This window comes from Topomyia yanbarensis, chromosome 3 (assembly GCF_030247195.1).
Source record: "Topomyia yanbarensis strain Yona2022 chromosome 3, ASM3024719v1, whole genome shotgun sequence".
In the NCBI taxonomy this organism is placed as follows: Eukaryota; Metazoa; Arthropoda; class Insecta; order Diptera; family Culicidae; genus Topomyia; species Topomyia yanbarensis.
In genome coordinates this window covers 331,597,422-331,605,571 of record NC_080672.1, presented here as the reverse complement: position 1 = coordinate 331,605,571, position 8,150 = coordinate 331,597,422, and positions in this window count along the sequence as shown.

Here is an 8,150-nt window from a genome sequence, read left to right as displayed (position 1 = left end):
TGGATTTGAGCCCACAGAAGATTCGTTCGGTATATATGCAATATTATGCATCTATTGAATTTTCCGTTTTGATGCTACCAGATGTGTCCTGTCTCCTGCGATCCGGTCGAAATTATCGTTTCCAAGAAAATCTCTCCCGAGTACTGTTTGATTGGTTTAATGAATATGATTGATCATTTTATGACTCCTGGATGCTCCATGCATATAGGTTTGGTCGTGATGCAAGAACTGAGTGCTATTCATCATGTTTCATGCGCAATTCCAGAGGACTGCGCGATGAATCCCCGCCGTGTACGGCATGGATTAGTTCAGAAGCACAATCCGTAAGCTCAGTCTTATTCGAATGAGCGATTGCGAGCGATATTTTGATCCGCAAAGCAGGTCCTGAACGGGCGAAAAACGATCTGGCGTTGGTGATAGCAACGAACTTCCGCTTGATCTGCGCGTAACTTGTTTATTTTCTTGCTTTATTTTTTCTTCGCTTAATAAGCGCTGAATTCGAACCTGCAGGATAAAAAGCGTCAGTTTTGCAGACTGCCTAGCTGGCTGGCTATATTCTGCCCAAAATAGTGAAGCTTATCGTTCGTAGTTGTCGCACTTCATATTGCTACCAATCTTTGCATGTTATCCGGAACATCTTTCTTAATAGTTCTTTTCTTTGGCGAACAGACTACCCTATTTGTGGATTTTGAACTAGCTTCTACACTTTGGTACGATACAGCGGACGTTGCGACAAGAAACTTTCGATGGCATTCAATGATGCAGGAGATTTATTTTTATATAGTGGATTTTAGAAGTCCCATAAACATTCGTATTCTCTGCATAAATCCAACAATTTTCCACAATCGTCAGCTCTCGTTTTCTTCCGGATCCGAATAACATTTCAATATGTTCCATATGTTTTGCCTTTGAATTCTTCCGAGTAAAACTTCCTATCTCACTTTCCGCCATTTTGAATGTTTTTACCTGCATATCTTACCAGCATGAAATTCCAAATTCCAAAAAAATTATGCAGGTTAAATTATACTAGCAGCTGCCAAACAATTACATTACGCTGGTCGCCAGCTTGCTAGCATTAGCAGATGACAACCAGCTCTAATGTCAACACTACATTATTGTTTATTGTTTGAAAGTTGTATTTTTGATGCACTTGGCTTGGCAGCCGTACCAACCTAGCAGATAGTATTCCTAATAAATGTAAATTATACACGAACTTTAACCCATATAGTGCAACGATTCTACGTATTGTGTGGATGATACCCTGAACAGGTCGCACAGTGGCTGGAGGGCGGCCAAAACCTCAAAAATTTATTTTTGAAATATTTTAATATTTTTAATATTTTATATTTTTCCTATTATTCTCTTGTATTGAATGATGATTATTCAAAATTTTATGATCATTGGATAAGAACAAGATTTTTAATATCAGTTTAAACGTAGCAAAGTCCGGACTTTTTATTGATTTTCATTTCCGAAACCACAATTGCTCTGTTCACTTCAAATGTATGTTGCTCTTTTGATTTTGGTCCGATTTTAGCACAACTAGTTTCATTGTGTAGAGGAATGAAAAATCTTGGTTCATGATTAAAACACATTCGGTAAATTTGCTTGGAACTATATAACTTTTTTGCTTCAATATGTTTGAGGTGGTCAAATCAAAAATACTTTGTTCACTAATGTATTCTGTACAAATTTCGGAACGGTCACATAGTATAACCTCTACTTTTCGAATATCATGGTCTCGTTCTGCGTCTAGGTGCGCAAAAAGGTTTAAGGGGATTTTGAAACTTTGTTGCTGATATGGAGGTGCATGGTGTTTTGTGTAAAATAGTTAGACAATATACAGTAAACCAACACTCTATACAATGGATTTAAAGTAGTTTTCTTCATTTTTTATGATATTGCTGACATTGGTGAGAAGTACCGGAAAATCTATCATGAAAACGGGATCATAGTTATAAGAAAGGTTTCATGACACTGTATGGAAAAATGCATTTAATATTTTACGACTTTTGACAGCAAAAATCAGCTTAGCACCTCAAAATTAGCATAAATTGTGATTTTCAGCCAAATTAGGTAACATTGGAGGTTTTGTCCGACTTTTGTTTGAAGATTCGCCACTCTGGGTCGTTAGGATCTTGAATCATAAGATGTTTATTAGGGATAAAGGCAAAACGAAGTCTGTTTTTGACACTTTTCAATGTCAAAAATCTATCAGGCCAAAGGAGCTTTTGATCACACTTTCATACTGTGCAGTTCAGCCCCTGTTAAGGATGGCGTCTCTATACAGCCAGCATCACTTTCGTTGTAGTGATGCTGGCTGTACAGAGACAAAACAATAATTTTGGATCGAATCATTAAAAGCTGTATTTGGTAACTAAGTGCCGATTTTCTGAATGAAATGGTATCTAATCTTCCCGGGAAAATGCAAAACGTCGTGTGGAATGCTTCAATATTTTGCATAGCGCCTAACAAAATTCTTTGTTTGGGGCTTTATAGCTATAACCACAGAGAACAGACATATTATAAGCTAGAACAAACTCCCCTGCAAAAACCCGTGTAAACATTCAAATGAAAATACGTTGAAAATCACCATGGCATACAGGATCGCATGCATGAATCATCATTGTATCCAAGTTTGCATGCAGCGTCCGTATAACGTTTGCTGGCCGATCGTAGCGCCGGCTAGTAGCAAGCTGCTACTTGCTGGTGGCATTTCAAAACAACAGTTTTATTTCTTACACATAGAAATCTGTACTTGTATGTCAGTTCTTAGTACTATAACGCCCCATATATGTAGGTCCCACATTTTCTTCCAACCGCTTTAGTAGTGAACTGTCATAATTATTTGTGTGTGCTGTAGACGCTATGGTGAAAAATGAGCGCCGAGTTGATTCAATATTTTGCAATTGTGTCAAATCTATTTTTCTTGAACGATTTGACAGCGTTTTGCTAAATACATATATTGATATAAAAAAGAGCAAATCCGTAGGTTGCTTCAAATTTATGTTGAAAAATATCCCTTGAACTTTGTTCAGAAATCAAATAGCCTCGTAAAAATTTCACAAATTAAAACATAACATTGCATAGACAAAGCTTGAATGGTATTCTTTGGTCCATAAGGTGACAGTGTCAACGTGATATCAAATGGTACAACGGCTGGTTTTCCTCGATTTGACCAATCTGAAATAACCTAACGCGGCGCAATAAATTCATTGCATTAATTTCAACGTGAGTAAAACACTAAGATTATCTTTGTTTTTGGTGAGCAGATTTAAAAACAGTACAACTCAGAAGTGCAATTCAATCTGTTATGGATCGTACTATGAGAAACAAAGGAAACATGATATGATATAATATCTAGGGGCAGATCACTTGTAATGCATTGCCAGACAGCCATTTTGTCCTAGCCAACATCTGCCTTTGTTATAATCAAAACAACCCAATACTATTGCACGGCCGCATGGGCCTAGAGCCGGCTAGGCCTACATATATTGACTACTGTCAAAGTCTGTATATCTCCATAGCGGATGACAGGAGTGACATCCCCCTGATTTTTTTCGATTAAATTAGAAATTCAGAATGTATTCTGTGTTGCGTGCAAGATGTCAAAGCACTGTGAAAAATTAGCTCAACAAATGTCGAACAAAGGGGAGTGCTAAGTTGATCCAAACATGAAAACGAAAAGCATTTTTTTCAAATTGATGCAAATTTATTATTCCTTTTTTAGAGTGATCTGCCCCTAGTATGATAAACACAGCTAAAAAGGCCTCCCAATCATACGTCTTGCAAGACGCACTGTAAATAAGGTTTCTAATACGCATATATTCATATTAAATGTAAAATGTGACAAGTTCGCCTTTCACTAGTTTAGTTAGTCTGAATTTTTTATCAAAAACCGACTTAATTCGCCTATCAGTAAGATGAAACAATTCTTACATTTATCACTGTTAGGTCATTCATTAGTTTGGAGAACTCATACCAAGTAGGCACCCAACTAGAGATGGGATGGACAGAGCTTCGAGCTCTACACGTACCTCGAATAAACTGAATAAATTATAGAAAATCAATAAAACAAATTCAATATTTTAAGAATTAACACAAAATATTGATAAAAAGTTATCAAATTCATAACATGCGTGGAATGATTAATAAAAATAAAAATTATAGAATAAATACAGAAAATTAGTTCAGCCCACTGATTGAAAAATTTAACAATTTAAAAATATTATAAAAATAATAGAGTAAATTAAGTTGATTCCAACTAACAAATCGGATAAAATCGATAAAAGGAATGACTGAACAGAATCAATAAAATGAATAAAATGTGTCAACTGGAAAAATTACTAAAATAGATTAATCTAATAAAATTAATAAAATGAAGAGAATAAACAAAATGAATGAAAAGATTAAAATAAACAAACTGAATTAAATAAATGACATGAATAAAATAAAAAAAGGAATGGAATGAACAAAGTTAATAAAATAAGTAAAATAATTAAAATTTAAAAAAATAAATGAAACATGAAATGAATAATGTGGATAAAATCAATCAAATTAACAAAATAAACAAAATTAATAGATATAGTAAAATGAATAAAAAGAAGAAAAAATAAAACGGGATAAAATGGATTCAATTATTAAAATGAAAAATTAAGCATCATCATTACTGTTATAAAATTTGTGTCAAACTAATAATTTGGATGGAATTATTAAAATGAATGAACAAAATTAGTCAGATTATTAAAACGAAAAAACTGAATAAATTGCATAAAATGAAAGAAGTGAAAAATAGGTAAAATGAATTATATGAATAAAATGCATGAAATGCATTAACTGAGCTGAAATAATCCAGAGAAAGAAACCAAATAAAATACCTGAAATGAACTTGAATGAACAAAATGAATAATAAGAATGCTGAATCAAATAATTTATTAAAACGAAATGATCATATATTTAAAATTAACACAAATGACTTAGCTTTTTTCGGCGATTTTTGACCCCTCCCTCACCCTCGTAGCATTTGGTCACAAAATTCTAACCTCCCCCTCGTAAATAACGTAGCATTTACCTACCCCGTCCCCTTCCAACCCATGCAAGTCGCCCGGAGGATGAAAAAAAATTACATAATTAATTACATTTTAATACATTTTTCAATTATTTTAAATACATGTCCTTTCAAAATGTTTGACGACTTTTATCAACATTTTCATTATAACAGCAAATTGCGTGCAAAATAAGCCTATTTCATTCTAAGAAGCATACGTTCATCTAAATTACTAAAGTTTGTTTGGTTGAATCCGAAGTGAAAATTTAATTCAGCTTCCAAACTAAATCTACTAGTTAGCAACATTAGCTAACTAATGTAGCAAGTTAAATCCGCATACAAAATCTTTTCGTATTTTTGCGAACTTGTAATTCCGCGAATCGTAAAATTTACCTCTAAAAGACGCATTAAAAGTAACTTGTTTGAATTTAAATTTATTTCTCTTGGGAATGGAGGATCATTAAATTGTTTTTTCTAAACAATGGGTTTTAAACTTAATGCTAAGTCGCACAACTTCTGACCCTACCCTCCCCCTCGTCACACTTCGTCACCAATTTGGTATACCCTCCCTACCCTCCAAAATGCTACGTCATTTATACATGGCCCCATATGTTCAAAATTGATAAAATAAACAAAATCAAAAATATCTATGAAATAAATAAACTGAAAAATCTGTAAGAATGAAATTAAAATGAAAGATATAACTAACGTAAATGAATAATACGAATTATACGAATTTGAGAACCAGTTTTTCAGAAAGTTCTAAAATGTTTGGTAAAATCCTAGGGGCAGATCACTCTAAGAATGTATAACAAATTTGCTTTAAATTGAAAATGCATTTAACTTCCATTTTTGCATCAGCTTTGCACTGCCTCGCAAAAAACAACACAAACGTCCTACGCTGATCCACTTTGTTCGACGTTTTGTTAAATGTAGGGCTAGTTTTTCTGTAGGGTTTTGGCGTCTTACACGCAACACAAACAACATTGCACGCAACGCAAAAACATTGCACGCAACGCAAAATTCTTAATGTAAATTTCTATTTTGATGGAAATAAATACATATAATTTCGCTGATTTTTAAAAATGCATCACAAGTGATCTGCCCCTAGGTAAAATCCCAACAGTCCGTTTTTATGCTTGAAATTTATATTCGGTTTTTATATTCCAATATATTTGATACGAGTTTTATAAAGCATGATCTGTCCTAGCGACTTTTATTTTTGGGCGCAGTTGTGTTAAAAACGGAGCATACCATTCAGAACTAAGTGGGGCGTTTTGTCCGGTGATGAACTGATGTGAAAACATGAATAATTCTACACGCACACATAGTTTCAAACCGTTTTATAAACTTAGGTATTCTGATAAGTGGCTTGAAATTAATTCTACCAAATCCGACGCTTCCCAATTGGTTGAAATGCTAATAGAAAAATTGTGGGAATTTGCATCAAAAAGGCTCTTTTGAAACTTTTACGTATATTGTTGTTTTGCGGAATACTAAAAATTCCATACTAACTTAGTACGTTGATTTATTGAAATTATACTTTTATCAGTCATTTTTACGTATCAAAAAATATGGGGTTCTAGGAATAGAAGTGAAGTGTTTTGCCACGGTGGGGCGTATTATACCCTCTTACTCTATTATACGTTATTTTGATTCCTTACAACCTTGTTATAAATAATACACCTGGTCATTTTTTCGCCATGGGCAGTATAACCAAAACCGTGCAAAAGAAGTCAAATTTTCACTAGAATTTTAAATTCAAAATTACAGTTGCTCTCGGTGCGCCACGTGTATAGTATAGAATATTAATTATCGGAGAAATCTATTATCTCACTACTAGGTGGATTATTTGATGATCTGTATATCAAGATCACGCAGAAAAATTAAGCATATTTAAACCAAAAATATGTGTTATTGAATCCTACCATTTATTGTTTATTACTTCGAAAAACAAACTTATTGGTCTGAAAATATTTGTTTATTGCAATAACAATAAATTTGTGCTTTCAATAAAAAAATATTTTTAATTTCAGTTATTTTGTTTTAATTTCAATAAAATATTTATTAAAAAATGGAACAATAACTTTTTTTTATTAAAGAAATAAATACATTTTATTGGTTTCAATAAATAAATTTATTGTCTCCCGACCAATAATTTTATTTATTGAATTTAATCCATATTTTTATTGAACCTACAAATCTTTTTTCTGCGTGATACCATCCAATTCTACGTATAGGACGTTTGTTAAGGTTGCACAGAGAATGCGCAAAATTCGCAAACGAAAAAAAGCAGTTTTTTTCCACTCCGTATGTCAGACCTTCATAAAAATCAATCAGCGTATGTAGAATGTTGTTACAGTACTGCTGATTGATTTTTATGAAGATCTGACATACGGTGTGCTGCTTTTTTCGTTTGCGAATTTTGCGCATTCTCTGTGCAACTTTAAGTGGGGATAGGGTTTTAGCGTGAAAAAAACACATCAAAAAAGCCTCTGCTTGATTAAGAGCTTTTCGATGCGCAAACTATCTTCACAGTAGCAATAGGTAAAACGGTTCATTGTTGATTGATGATTATCGCATTAGTGTATTAGCACTCGATGTGAATTTCGGCTGAAGACAAATTGGATTGGCTTAGGGATGATCCATAAATGACGTAGCATTTTTTGAGTGATTTTTAACAGCCCCCTCCCCCATCGTAGCATTTCGTCACAAAATTCCATATACCCCCTGATAATTACGTAGCTTGACGGTAACCCTCACCCCCCTCGTTGTCCCCGTAAAAAATTAAAAAAAAATCAAAAACGATGTTAGTTAGATGAAACGGGTAAGATTGTCGTGACATCAGGTCAACCCCTATTCCCCTTTAAAATAGCTACGTAGCATGACATGACCCCCTACCCCCCTGTCGTCACACATCATCACAAAATACAAAACTCCCCCCTCCCCCATATAATGCTACGTCATTTATGGATGGTCCCTTATATACCTATGTGGTAAAATATTTTTGGAGCAAAATCAAAGCGTGTGCCCGCACGCATACACTGGCATATAAAATTAATCGTGATGATTGTATAATTTTAGTTAAAAGGGTTTATTTGGG